The sequence below is a fragment of the Canis lupus genome, chromosome 14, assembly GCF_011100685.1.
Source record: "Canis lupus familiaris isolate Mischka breed German Shepherd chromosome 14, alternate assembly UU_Cfam_GSD_1.0, whole genome shotgun sequence".
Classification (NCBI taxonomy): Eukaryota; Metazoa; Chordata; class Mammalia; order Carnivora; family Canidae; genus Canis; species Canis lupus.
The window spans coordinates 3,136,476-3,151,980 of NC_049235.1; the positions used below are offsets into that span (position 1 = coordinate 3,136,476).

The following is a 15,505-nucleotide window of genomic DNA, read 5'->3' on the forward strand; positions in this document are numbered from 1 at the left end:
AATAAATCATAAATAAATAAATAAAGCCAAGATTTCAAAGGGAAAACAATTTTAAAAACTAACACCCCTGCCGAGTACTAAAGATAGCTATTATAAGCAGACTAGTAGGATTTTTATTTTATTTTATTTTATTTTATTTTATTTTATTTTATTTATTTTATTATTTTATTTTATTTATTTTAGTTAGAATCAGATGTTTATTTAAAAATCTGATCCACTAACTTAGCGTTTTCCACCAACTCAGGTTGTGGAAACCTTCACAGGGTTCACAATCTTTTGCTTAGGCAGCAGCCATTGCTGTCTTTTTAGACGCTTGCTTAGCCTTTTTTGCTTCCTTGGCAGCCCTGATGGCCTGTTCTCATTGCGCCTTCCTAACTTCAGGTTTCTGATTCCTCTTGGCCATTATATCGGCACGAGATGGCCCAGGGATGGCCCTCTGGACTTTGCACGGCGGGTTCTTTTCTTTTGAATTTCTTCCGACTGTCCCTTTCTGTGCTTTCTCTGTAGAGGACAGTCCAGTTTATCTGCCGAGGGTTCCTCTTGGAAAGGAAGGCCGACTCGCATTTTGTGTTAAGAAACTGGAAAAAAAAAAAAAGAAAGAAACTGGAAAACCTTCCTGTCCGTCCTGGCGTAGGGCCTGCCGTGTCCGGGGTAAATCTTGCACCCACTGAAACTGCACAGCTCGACCTTCGTGGCTGCGGCGGCCGGGAAGAAGGAAAGATGGTGAAGAGGACGGATTTTATACTACTAGCAAATTAGAGCAGCCAAAAGGGTTCCTCCAGTCTCCTCAAACCCAGTCAGATAAACGTTGTTTATGTACCACTCAGCCATGAAGATGCATTTACTATTTGGGCATAAGAGGTAAACCCAGGGCTGGATTACAGTAAACAGTAATTTCTATCAAAAGTTAATGAGAGAGCTGGCTTGAATCTGGAAGTACCCAAGTATCCTATTTCTTTTCATCTTGATCCTTTAGTCACATCTTAAAGGAATTACCTCCCGCCTCGGCTCATTTCTCTTCTATGCATTTGAACCTAACTAAAGGGCAAACTCAATCCACACCCAGACCTGCCTCGCTAATCTGTGTCTGGAAGGGACATCTGTCATGTAGCTGGACATGAATTGAATCATTCTGTAAACTACACCCAGAATGTTGTACCCTAGGGGTGAATCCTGGGAAACCTCCTGGCTACCCCCATTGCTGATTCAATCCATAAGAAAATGCTTCTGTGCTTATAAATATCCCCAACCACCTCCTGGCAGCAAGTTTCAGAATAGCAGGCTTATATTGCAGAAGGAAATAATCTAGTGCTCTACTTGTGGTGGGATATTGTGTAAACCCAACCTCTTCTGATGATGACAGTCATCATAATTCATAAGGTTACATGGCTAATTCCTAATCCTCTGCCATCTCAAAAATTACCCTTAACATTTAAAAGAAGTAAATGAATATGGATCACAGTTAAAAATATAGAGAGATCTTCTCCATGTCCAATTGGCTCATACTTATTCCCGGACTAGGAGGCCGGGACAGAGAGGTTCCGAATTTGATTCACATCTCCCCATTCAACCATTTCTCAAAGAAACTGCAAGTCTTCTTAGATAAATCCTAAACAATATTTTATATTTTCATTATGCTTGTTTTTAAAAATGAAAGTAAAAAGACAAAGTATTTTTCACCCTGGCAATAAACCTGCACAGGCAGAGAATTAGATGTCAGAATCTTTAGTGGCAGCCACATTATTTAGCTGATGAATTAATAGGAATTTGTGGAAGAGGAGGCAGGATTTAAAGTCGAAGCTGAATAACAATTAGGTCTTAGTGTCATTAAAATTCTACTTTCAGCTGCTACTAATTTTCTTTCTGACCACAAAAGACATTAGTTTTTCTGAGTAAGGAGGAAAAAGATCTATATTGTTTTACAACACTACCCACTGAAGAGGCTGCCATTTAAACCGGATAGACAGAAATAGATGAACAGAAGGGGGGAAGATTGGGGGAAAAAAGAATGCACTGGGGTGCATGTGAGGATCTTGAAGGCATGAACAAATTCAGTGGTAGGAAAACAGACAAGGAAATGTAAGAAGAAATAGCAGAGGCCAGCATCTGAATATCAGATGTCCATTATTTAGAGGAAGATCAGGTGTTTTGAAAGGGAAAGTTGGGGGTGTCACGCAAGACCAAAGACAAGTCAACGTAACTCCAAATGACAGTACAGTTTTTGGTTTTAAGACTTTAGCAAATTTTCATCATTGAGATACTAGTTGGTATTTGGAACTCACTTGGGGGGCAGTACTTAGATTCACAGCACTGATTATGTTTTACCACCCTCTCCCACCCCAAACAAATGTTAGTCTACTACCAGCATCACCAGGAGTACCCACCCACTTGATTCCTGGTTAGAAATAATTAATGTGGAACCTGAATGCATATCACCATGAAGCAGGTCCATTTGTGTATTGAGAGCTAAAGAGCACCAGCCTTTTACTTATATGGTAAACTATAGAATCTGAGCTGTGGACTGTTGAGACTATGATTCTGAGCCCAATCATTCAAAAATGGAATCATAAAAGGTGAGGAAACATTACAGCATGAGGAATATGTGGAAATCCAAAACAAGATTGCCAAACCTCAAGACTGGAAAGCAAATCTGATAAACACATAGCCTCTGGAGAAGAGCAGCACATTAAAAAAAAAAAAAAAAAAAAAAAAAAAAAAAAAAAAGCTGGTTTCTTAAATTTTGAGCTATTCTTACAGAGGAACAAGAATTCCATCTCAAGGAGCAGCAATTAAAAAGAGCTGCCAAGAGAGGTTGAGATAAGAAAGGAATGACACAGCAGGAAGATGGCAGCCCTTATAAACTGAAATGTGGGTCAGAGCCTCAGCCCTTCTTAGCCTTCCTAATGGTTCCTCCGAGGGCAGTTCTGTTAACTTCATAGCCATCCCTTAAAGATGAAAATGAACATCCCAATGACCTCATCACAGCACTAAAAGGGGTCACATTTTAGTTAGAAAATGGCAGTCTCTCTTTACAATTTACATACTAAACAGAAGCTTCTAGATTCCCGGAATTTCCCTTAGGGAGACAAAATAAATAAGGAAAGGCGCCTGTGATAACCCAGGGTCTAGTTGGAGAAGCTGAACTAAGTACAGATGATTCATAAAGATGGGTGGCTTTTGTAATACAATGTGAGAGATGCTAATGATGGAACAAGGACCAAGTGGTAAGGGAAGGCAGGAGGCTGTGGCTAACAGAGCCCATTAGGAACCCATCCTTTCTCCCCATCATGGACTAGGGTGCAAGTGCAATATCGAGTCCTAGTGAGGAGAGAAGGGGCATGCCAATGTTTTCTCTTTTGTTTGGATCCTTTAATTTGCTAGACTGGCTCTCGGTGCCTCCCATCCTCAATATTTATGAAAAAATACCTTATTGTACTTATTTTCTCAGAAGACTCTGTGGAATTGTAAAGCATTTCATAGGTTTCCCCTGAAAACAAATCTAGGATGTCAACTCCCCAGCAACTGAGTAAGCAGCTGGCCTACCCAGCATTGCTATCATTTCTAATACAGATGTAGAGATTTCATGAGAAAGGTACCTGGTAAATGGCAGGCACTATTCTAGGGTTTTTTTTTTTTTTAATACTTTCTTAATATTCACAACAGTAGGAACTATTATCCCATTTTGCAAACCAGAAGACAAGAGTTAGGGGGTTAGGTGACTTGACTTGCCTAAGAGTACATGAGCCAATAGGTAAGTAGCCCAGCAAAAAATATAAACCCAGGTCTTCTTGATGTGGGAAACAGGCAAAAGAATAATTAAATTTCCTTACAACTTGCAGCCCATTCATAAGCCCTTACAACAGGCAGAGTGACATCCCTCTTGGAACTCCCCTGCCTTGGTGTTAATACTTCGCTAAGGGCCAAAGGCAATTTTAGCCCAATCTGCAGGATCCTGTGAATCTACTTCAACATATAAAGATTCCTTTGGAAACTTCCTTTATCTCTACCCATCCCACCCCCTCCTAGATACAGGTTGGCAATCATCCCCCAAGCATATGTCCCACAATATACATCTGAAGGGTCTCATGACTGAGTTTTTACTTAACACTAATAAATGACCTTTTTCTAACAATAGCTAGTCCCCTGGAAACCTTGTTTCCAGAATACCTGGGAGATTTACACTATTCCTAGCCCCCTCCCAACTTGAAAGTATATAATGGGCCACTCCTCAAGACCCCAGTGAAGCTCTTTCTGCCCACAGGTCCTGCCCCGTGCTTCTAAAACACCACCTTTTTGACTAAAGACGTCTCAAGAATTCCTTTTTGGCCGTTGGCTCTGAACCCTCACGACTTTCCTACATCAAGCTGATCCCAGAGCCTATTTGCATTTTCTTTCTTTCTTTTTTTTTTTAAAGATTTTATTTATTTATTCATAGACACACAGAAAGAGAGAGAGGCAGAGACACAGGCAGAGGGAGAAGCAGGCTCCACGCAGGGAGCCGGATGTGGGACTCGATCCCGGGTCTCCAGGATCATGCCCCAGGCTGCAGGCGGCGCCAAACCGCTGCGCCACTGGGGCTGCCCCTATTTGCTCTTTCTACTGCATTCTGCGCATCCCACAGAAACCTGAAATATAGCCCAGTACGAAAGAAATCTCTTAGAAGAAAAAAGCTGAGGCTTCACTAGTTTAACAAGTAGAGTTAAAACACTGGGTCATGAAAATACTCAAGCTGGAGCACATCACTAACATCTTTAGACCTAACATCTACTACCCCCCAACCTCCACTCCATTCCTCCATCCTCACAGCCCTTGGACCTCCTCAGGAAGTCTACCTACAAGCAGACTGGTGCTCTTCCTGAGGCCTGGCCCCATCCGGAGAAGGCCTTGTTGATTGATTGCTTTCAATCAAGCAGAGTGCCCCATTCCTTGCGATTGGCATAGTGTGTTCGCAGGAAGCTCATCTGGCCAATGGTATGTCTCCACTGAAGGAGTTGCTGGGAGTGTGTTCCCACTTAGGAAAAAACCCCACAGTTTCAGAGGCAGAGATGGTCTCTTCTTGCATGGTTTGGGGACACTCCCACATAAGCCTCTTGGAACTGGGTCAGCATAAAATCGTCAGCCTTTGTAGTCAGTGGGATGGGGTCAGAGGGAGCCTGGTTTCTGAAAAATAGCTGCCTTCTGCCTAGCTCAGGGGCCATCTTGGGTCTTTCATCACTTGCCTTGGGAACCATTCTTGGATGTTTCCAATGGTTAACTGGTTATTTGAGTTAGTTTGCCTTTTTTGGGTAGAATCTGGAGCAGTTAATCACCTCATATTAATTGCTTTTGTAATTTATAGAGTCTTCTCTGTGAAATGCAGAGCAATTTCACAGAAACCATAGGAAACTTCTTTCCCCTCATTCCCTTATAAGATCAAACAGGTATCTGTCAACAAAGGGCAGTCTTCCCTGTCAGAGCTCTTTAATGTGATAATGAGATAATGCAGGTCTCTGATTTCTCCTGGGCTTCTCAAGGGTCTGCAGACTTGCACCCCCGCCTGCACCTCTTCTCCCACTTCATCGCCTCAGCAGCCACCTCCCACCTCTCTCTTAAATGCAAATGAATTTCTCCACACCCTCCCTGTTCTTTACACTCTTAACCCTTTCTACCTTATAACTGCATGCTTACAGGGCACCCCGGATCTTTATCCTTACATTCAGTTCAACAAATGCTTATGGAGTGCCTCTGGGAGCGAAGCGCTGTGATAAACCAAGCGCCAGAAAGACCTGAGTGAAGTCCCTGCTCTCAGTTAGTGGGGAGAGCCAAGGCTGAGGAAAGTAAGCACAAAGTACAAAGCGGCTCCCCTGTGTGACCGGCTGATGCAGAAAGGGCAGGTGGAACGGGGTGTAAGCAGACGCAGACGGGAGGGACCGGGCAAAAGAAGGCTGGTCAGCCTCTCCAGCCCCACATCCAGTTTGCAGATCAAGCTATGGGACTGATTACAGAGGAAAGATGCTTCCAGGGCATCTTCCACTTCAGCCTTTCTGTGATCTTTCTTGCTCTGCCCATTAACCCTTTCTGTGCATCTCTGCCTTTTCTCTCAAATGAGGAGCTCTCTTCAACTACTTTAAACGACATACTATTCTGATTACCATTACCTGCAGCTCCCCTTGTCCCTAAGTTGGCTATTTCCTGGGACCTTCTAAGGCTGAGCAGTGAGGCCGAGTCAGCTCCAAGATGTCAAGAAAGGCCTCGTTGTTCAGCCCGTGGGGACAAGAGTTCAGTAGGAGAGATGGCCAAGGCTTTCCAGGGTAGCAGGTAGCTGGCTTAACCTCCTTCTATGGATAATATTCCCTGCCCAGCTTCACTGCTGTGCTCAGAGGGACAGGATGAGGGGAGGTTGGTAGGGTGGGTTCAATGACCCACATGCCTTGATCAGGATGGGAGAGTCTTGGCACATCACACGGGCTGCATCTGGGCAACACGTTCACTGCTAAAGCCAAGGAAATCCACTAAGTACCACTATTTATAGGGTTGGCCTCTGTTCTTGTGTTGCTCAGAACTAAAGGGACATTAATACTGAAAATGAAGGCTTCTTACTGGTCGCACGTAACTAGCTGTTACTGGCAGCACATATGTGAGAGGGTACAGAGCTTCTTTTATCTCCAGTTTTCTCACTGAAGGCTAGGAGTAATGAACACACTGCCTGGGTTCCATGTGAGAATTTCACAGACTAATGTAGATGTAGCCCCTTACGCAGTATGCTGCATAGAGGCAGCCCTTCGTGGAGGTAGTTCTCATCCATCCCCACCATGTCCCTTTCCTAAACGTTTCCTTGAGATTCTACTTGGGCCTTAGTACAAAATAATATTTGGAAACTGAGTCCTGTGGCCAACCTTTAAACAACAGAAAGTGCCATATAATTTTGAAGATATTTCTAGCAAATTCATGGGCCTCAAATTTCCAAGTAAGGAAAAATCATCTCTTTTGAAAATGATGTTGGAACCCCTCAGCTGATGTGGATGACTAGCTTAGCAAGGGCGAAGTCCCCCAGGTTCAGGTCACAGTGCGACCCTGTGGCCACATGTGGCTGCAGAACCCTTGAAACGCGCCTGGTGTAAACTGAGATGTACTGAGAGCATAAACAGACGTTGGATTTTGAATCCTTCATACCACAAAATCCCTAAAATGCCTCAAAAAATTAGATACTAATTGTATGCTGACAAGGTAATATTTTGGACATCACGGGTTAAATATTTTATCAAAATAGATTTGATTACAATGAACTTCACCTGTTTCTTTTTACCTTTTTTTTAAAAAGATTTTATTTATTTATTCATGAGAGAGAGAGGCAGAGACACAGGCAGAGGGAGAAGCAGGCCCCATGCAGGGAGCTTAATATGGGACTCGATCCTGGGACCCCAGGATAACACCTTGGGCTGAAGGCAGGTGCCAAACCACTGAGCCAGCTGGGAATCCCTTTACTTTTTTTTTTTTTTTTTCATGTAGCTGTTAGCAGTTATGTAATTGGGGCTCACATTCTGTGTTTACTGGATGGTGATGAGGTAGTAAGTAGTTTTGGCGACAAGCCACCGTGTGAGGTCTTCATCACTTTTACTTGGCTGAATAAGTCTTGGTGATGAGATTGTAGGGGATATTGTGGTGAGGCCTAAGAAATGTATTTATTTATTGATTTATTGATTTATTTATTTTTGTTTATTTATTTTTTGCCACACATGACTTTATTTGAGAAGCCCCGGGCACAGCTCAGACACGCCAAGAACACAGAGGGGAAAGCAGAGCATCGGGGGCAGCTCCAGCGCACTCCCCGCCCCGTCCAAGTCCTTTAAGAGCGCGGAGAGCTGCAGCTCAGGCTCCATGGGCCCTGCCCCTGCTCCCTGCGCTGGAGAACAGGTTTGGGCCTGCCAAAGAGCCCCCTCCAGCTGGGCCCCTAGGCTAGTCACAGACATCTCGGCAGTGAGGGGGCGGGCCCCACTTGTACCTGGCTTAATAACTTCTCAAGCGTAGAAAGAGTTAAGCATGGTCAGTACTGTACTAGCTCTTCACTGCTGAACTTCACCACAGCTTGAAAAGGAAGTACTTTCTCTCATTCTGTTGCAAAAAGCATCCAAGGTCTTCTTTCCAGATGCTGCTGCTTTTGTCTGTCTCTCCCGATGCATCAATTAAGAACACTTTGATGACCAGAGCTTCCTCCGTCAGAGAGCTCAGTGCTCACCAGCTAATTAACTCTCCAAAGAAAGCTGAGCGCTTTGCTTTCTTGCTCCCTCGGTGTCTCCACTTCCATTTCCTGCGAAGCAGGGAGACCACTCTTCTGGGGCTGCAGGGCCTCGGGCTTGCCTTTGTGCTTTTGTTTTTCCAGGTGGGAGAGACTTTCCCTGACAGTATATTTATTTCATTACCTCATCCACCCACCCGGAGACATGACTTGGCTAAAAGCATTGTTCAAGCTGTTTTGCCACTAACCGTATCTTTTCTTGGTTAATAGTACTTAAAACAACAACAACACCCCCCCCCCCAAAAAAAAACCAAACAACCACATTCGAATAGATTAGAACCATCTTTTATTTTATTTTATTTTATTTTTATTTCTTTATTTGAGGGAGTGAGAGAAAGAGAACAAGTGGGAGGAGGGAGAGAAGGAGAGGGAGAAGTGGACTCCCTGCCGACTCAATCCCAGGACCCTGGGATCATGGAGCTGAAGGCAGATGCTTACCCAACTGAACCACCCAGGTGCCCTAGAACAACTTAACTGTATTGCCACACTGGCTTTTTCCTTTCCCCATTTCATTTCCTGGACACCAGAACTGCTTTTACAGTTGGCTTCAAATTTTCAGTTCCCACGTCAAGGTGAATGATTTCATATTTTCTCTCAAGTTCATTCTCTTCTAAGTTCAACTGCCTGCTGGACTTCTCTACTTAGGCACCCCACGGATGACCCTTGGAGTCGATGTGTACAAAGGAACTCCTCAACTCCCTCCACCTGGGCCTCCCCTCCTTACCACACCTGTCAGTGGCACCACGGTCTTCTCAGCCACCAGGCTCAAGACAGTGACAACATGCGTGTGTAGCTCACTTCCTCTCTCCGCCTTCAACTTCACTCACCAACATTTGTCAGGTCGGCCTACAGTTTTATCTCTTGTCTTCATCCCCTCCTTGTTCTGTTGCCAACTTCCTGGCTTCTTCCTCAGCTGCCTGCAGCAGCTCGATGGATCCAAGCACAGCTTCCCATAGACACTCTGACCGAGTCACTTCCCAGAATATAACCAGGTTCCCCTGTCCTACACACCGAAGTCAGATACCTCAAAACACTTCCAGTTAGAGTGGATGTAGGTGATCACAAAACAACCAAGAAGCAACCTCCCCCAGATTAAAAAAAAAAAAAAAATTCCCGCCATTCAGAGCTCTGTATTGTCTGTCCCCTAAATACCTTCCCATGTCTCCTCTTCAGACTCTTGGTTCCATCAAAACTGAACCACTGAATGCTCCTGAGATGTGAGCCCAGTTCTTAAGAAGCTGGCGCCCTTCCATTCGCCCAACCCTCTCTCTTCCCTTGCCTAAAAATATAGTCCTACAGATCCCTCTTAGTTTGCTAGGGCTGCCACAACAAAGCGCCACACACTGAGGGCTTTGAACATCAGTGTATCGCCTTACAGTCCTGGAGGCCAGTGAGAAACCAAGGTGTCGGCAGGACCGCGCTCCCCCTAAAGGCTCTAGGGAAGGATCTGCTTCAGGCCTCTCTGATAGCTACTAGTAGTTCCTTGGCTTGTGGCAGCATAATTCCAGTCTTCATATGGAATCTACGAGTGTGTGTGTGTGTGTGTGTGTGTGTCTAAATTTCCCTTTTTTATAAGGACATCATCCACACTGATTAGGGCTCACCCTACTCCCATCTGACTTTATCTGATCTAATCACATCTACAATGACCCTCTTTCCAAATAAGGTCACATTCTGTGGTAGGAGGGCTAGGACTTCAACAACTGAATTCTGAGGGAACACAGTTCAACCCATAGCACCATCCTTATAGCCAAGCATGAATGTCACCTCCTTCTGGAAACATCCCAGACCCAGTCTCCTTCTCCCCACCCTAACCATGATAAAGCCACTACCCCTCCTTTACCACCTCTGGCCTAAGCAAATCCTTCGAGCTTTTCTGTGTTTTATGACCCAAGCACCAGCTTTGCATCTGGTTTGGGCATTGAGTTGTCACCAGGCTGCTTTTTGAAAGGAACGTTGACCCCGCCTACAGCAACTCTAACTTGTACACCCATCCCTCATCTGGGAAGATGGGGGACGAAAAGCATAAATGCTTCAGTAGGCTCTCCTTGACCCCGGGAACCTGCTGTGTGGGATGAGGGGATGTCCCTGTGGCAATTCCGTGCCAGGACAGTTGCCCCCGGAACAGGTGCTGGAGTTCTGAAGACACCTCTGTGGACTCCTTCACCTCCAACTGCTCGAGGCTGTGCCTCCAATTGCTGCCACCGAAAGAAGTGAGGGTGCCTTAAGCCATCCCTACCCCTGCTCTCCCTTCCAGAGCAGTTAATCTGCTATTTAAGATGCACATCTCGATTTCTTGTCGCAGCCTGCTCAGCCACATTTGGAGGTTTTGATTAGGAGATAGCACCCTGTGTGTAAGAATTGGGTCAGGTCACACCATTTAATAAAGCTATCATGACTGATGGGAGCGTTACACACAAAAGGGAACAGGAGTCATTCAGCTGTACTCCTTGTGGCATGAAATCATGCAGCCTCCACTTGGGTAGGGACCTTTTTGATGTCACAGGGTGAGGGATTAAGTCATAATTATGTAGATCTAAATTACCTTCCAGCAAACCCACTGGCGGTTCTTCATTAACATCGCAGCAGGCTTTAATTCCAGCGTAAGACTGATCACCCTTCAGCTGCCCGACATCCAGCCTGCAGAATATGTTTGGCATTAAGCAGGGACTTTGGTGAAAAGAACATCAGGTGCCATTTCTCTACTTTGTCTCAGACTTGATTTTGATTAATAAGTGCCTGTCCTCCTTCCATGATGTTCCTTGGATGCGTACTTGCCGGTTCCACACGGGTGACTTCACTACTCAAAGCTCGAGGCACTGAAATCTGAGAGCCTCGTAGTGGTTAGGGACCTTGGATATCACTGATCACCTGACTTTTCACCAGAAGGCAGCACAACTCCAAGTCAGATTTCTTCCAACACCTTTTACCACTAAGGTGTCCCACGGATACAAACAGGAACTTTTTCCAGACCCACACTGGATTTAGAGACACGACATCTTAGTGTCTTTTCCAGAAGCATTGAGATAATGAGGAGGAGAGAGGCTTGGGAATAAAAGGAAGCTGCTAGGAACTTGGATGCTTCCAGCCACATCAGGTTGTGGAGGTAGATCCCTGGTCAACATGCAGGATGCCTTACAATTGGTGAGCTGGCTCGTCTTGGGTCTCCCAGAAACTTGTCTCAGTAAGGATGTGCCACAACCATCTCCTCCATCTTCCACTGGGGCAAACCAGGGGAGCTGCCTCCTAATGTCAGGTGAGATAAAATAGCCTTGCTTTAGGAGACTGCAAGACAGTTCCTGCAAGCAGCAGCGAGATCTACTTCTCTCCATTAAGGAGGGAGATAGGCTTTCTCATACTCATCTTCTGGGACTTTCCCCTCCCCATCTGTAGAAGGGAATGTTCTTCAGTTAAATCAGGAAACATTTAGCCTCTGACAAGAGCTAGAGAACATGACATAGAGAACATAGAGAACATGACAGGGTTGGGAGGGATAATCCACGCCAGTGATTCTCCAACCTAGAATTAGCTAGCAGGCTAGAAAAAAAAAAAAGGAAGATGCGGCCAGATCTCACAAGAGGGGTAGGTCTCACAAGACGTCAACATCTCCAGTGATGGGGAATGGGACTTTTTTTTTTTTTTCTTAAACTGCCACGAAGCTTAATTTTCATTCCAGCAACTCTCCTAATTCTTCTGTGTGGTTTCTGGCCTCTGTTATTTTTATCTTAGCTTGTTTATGGATGTGTCATAATTCTAGACTATTTCAACTTCTTTTTGGAAAACAGATGGTCATGGTAGTAGTGGGTGTCAAATATAAGTAAATTTGAGAACAGAGGTCATCTGAAATTATCTTGTACCCACTAGAGAAGGAAACCGCACTCATCATCTAGGATAAATGGCCAATTGATCTCCGGTTGAAAAATTTAAATGACAGCAGCGGACCACTTTAAAATGTGACTTATTCTACTCTAGGCTGCTCTCATTGTATAAAGTTCCTCCTCGCATTGAAGCAAAATTAGCTCCTGGTAACATTTTTGTATTGATCTGAATTCTTTCCTTTGATTATTTTAAAGGATTCTGCTTCCCAGCATTTATTAGTTACTATTGCCACATAACAAATTATCCCCAAACTTAACTGCTTAAGCAACAGACACAGATGGTGGGAGACACACAGTTTCTAAGGCTCAGAAATCCAAGGGCAAATTACCTGGATGATTCAGCTCCGGGGCTCTCATGAGGCTATGACCGAGATGTCAGTGGTGGAGCTACCGTCATCTGAAGGCTTGGCTCGAGCTGGAGGACTGGCTTCCCAGGTGACCCAACCACATGGTTGTTGGTGACACGTCTCAGTTCCTTGCCATATGGCTCTCTCCATAGGGCTGCTCAAGCATCCTCATGACAAAGCAGCTGGCTTCCCCCAGAGCACGTAATCCAAGAGAGCAAGGAGTAGCATCAATGTTTCGTACCTAATAGGGTGACCACCATCACTTCTGCCATAGGCTACTTGGTTGAATTCAGTTGCTAACTGCAGCCCAACTCAAGAGATGGAAAATTAAGCTCCACCTCTTTAAAACAAGTAATCTCTATTTGGTATTTCTCTATTTGGTGAAACAGTATTCTTATGCTTCCATTTAATTCTTTAGATAGGGCTTCCTTTAGTTCTTTAAACATATTTATAATAGCTGGTTGAAAGTCTGTATAACAGTTGGCCCAACATGGAGGCTTCCTCAGGGACAATTTGTATTGACTATTTCCTTTGCTGGGTATGGGCCATCTTTTCCTGTTTCTTTGTGTGTCTCATAATTTTTTTTGTTGAAAATTAGACATTAAAAAATGTTGAGATATGTTACATACCAAACATGATAATCACACTTTAAACCGTATAACACAATGGATTTTAGTATATTCACAAGGTTGTATGACCATCACCACTATCTGATCCCAGAACATTCTCATCACCCCAAAGAGGAATTCCACACTTATTGAAAACTGGCCATTTGAAATCATATAATGTGGCAGTTCTGTAAATCAGATACCTTTCTCCACCAGGATTATTGTTGCTGTTTTTGTTTTGTTTGTTTTAGAGAGAGAAAGAGAGAACACATGTGAGCCCAGGGGTTGGGGGAGAGAGAGGGAGAGAGAGACTCTTAAGCAGGCTCTGTGCCCGGTGCAGAACCCTACTCGGGCCCTCATTACCCTGAGATCATGACCTGAGCCGAAATCAAGAGTTAGACACTCAACTGACTGAGCCACCCAGGTGCCCCAATGTTGCTATTTTGTTATTGTTTGTTTAGTAATTTTCTTGGACAAATTGTGTTGATATGTGTTCCCTGTCATGTTGACCACTAGAGTCTGTATTCAGTTAACTTAATGGTTAGATAATGACTGAAGAGAAATTTCCATAAAAGCCTTGAACCAATTAGTTTCCAGCCTTTCCCAAGAGACGGTGTGTGTGTGTGTGTGTGTGTGTGTGTGTGTGTGTGCAGATGAGCTGGGGCACACTTCCAATGCTGCTGATGTATACAAGTTCCTGCTTGTTTAGGTTCTCAAAACCAGCCAGTGGTGAGAAGTTGCAACATTAGGTCCCTCTTACGCCTTTCCTGAGGGTGCTCACAGCCCTGCACAGGTGTGTGGCCTTCCAGATCCTGTGATAATGTTGGAGCTTTGCAGAGCCCCCTCTGAACACCTGATTTCTGAGATCTTCCTCTTAAATTTTTGGCCAGGCTCTTGTTGGCCCTAACTGGTATCCAACCTCAGGCAGTCACAATGCTAAACAATTGCTATGTACTGTTTTTGACAAATGCCCCAGGGATTAGGTTCCCTCACCCCTCCCCACCCGCAGTGAGCTCTGAAATGGGTCAAATAATGACAATGTCCTATGCATAGGGCTTTCCATGGAGCTGTAAGGCATGTAAAGTAGTGACAACTCTATGTGAAGGGGCTGTTTGATGGATTCCAAACCCAATCCACCCCTTCGATGGTTGATTCTCACAGCTGCCATGATTCTGAAGCTGCTGGTTTTCATGACTGCTGAGCCAGCATGAGGGGATAGTACAAGTAAAAAAATGCAACATTTGCTATTCTTATGGAGACTTAGCAGTTTTTCTAGAATAAGTGCTTCTTGGGTTGTGGGAAGCCTTTGGTTAATTTCCAGCATTTGGAAAAGTTGATTTTGACCATTTTTACAAGTAGTCTTATGCTTTACAAAAGAACAGATTTTCAGAAATTCTTACCCCACCACTGGAAGACTCCCAAGTCCACCTCTTGGAGGGAAGAGTACCAGGGAATTTGTGGACATATTTTAAAACACCACACAGCATCTGTAGAACTCAAATCCAGAGTCTTACCTGCCAACCTGGCACAGAGGGGCCATTAGCAGTTATGAGATGTGGCAGAAGAATTAAAGGATGGCAAAGCCTGTCTTTTCCATGAATATGTTTTTTTAAGAGCTGAACCAGATGCTTTCCCAGGGTAGCTTATCCTCTCTTTGACCTCTCAGAAAACCTGTTCCCTCTGTACCTACCTGCCAGCCTTGAAAGGTGGGGAGTTATCTACGTTCAAAGAAGCTTGCTGGAGGCTCTCCTGATATAAAGATAATCCAATGGCAGCCCAGGTATCAACCTGTGATAAGACAATCTGCCAGCCTTTTGGGACTTTCTCTTGGATCAGCTTTCCTGGTGACGTCACTCATCGTGACTTCTTGCCTGGATGGTACCCTACCAAATTGGCAGCTGAATTCTCACTTTTGGCAGTTTTTATGTAGTCCATGGTATCTTGATAAGCAATTTTACTACTGTCTTTTATGCTGTCTTTAACACTGGTAAGAGTCAAATCTCTCTGCTATTGGACAAATAAGGATGTACCCAGGGCTTCCATCGCAGTATTTTCGAATTGTAACTTAGGTCTGTGCACTTGGCTCATAAGTAACTGCCTTCTTCACAGTGGCCATGTGTACATGGTGTTCAGTGTAGTAACTATTCAGCAGGAACTCCACCCCATTGGCTGAGTCATATTTCTAGAAATGAACAGCTGAGAGACTAGGCTGTTTCTCCCTCTTTCACAGTGAAGGGCCTTCCCAGGAGAGCCAGGAGAGCAGTCCGCCAGAGCCAGACAGCCTTGGTTTCCATCACATCTTGGTATCAGGGTGACCTCACAGGGGTTCTCTTTTGCTTGTTATAATAAGCCTACTTTTCTGCGGAGAAAGAGGCTGAGAGATTTTCACGTTGCAAT

The 15,505-nt window shown here is 44.5% G+C and overlaps 1 pseudogene; it reads right to left on the reverse strand.

Annotated features, from left to right (window-relative positions):
* Positions 1–222: 222 nt before the first annotated feature.
* On the reverse strand, positions 223–15,043 carry LOC100687273 (annotated as a pseudogene).
* Between the last annotated feature and the right edge of the window lie 462 nt (positions 15,044–15,505).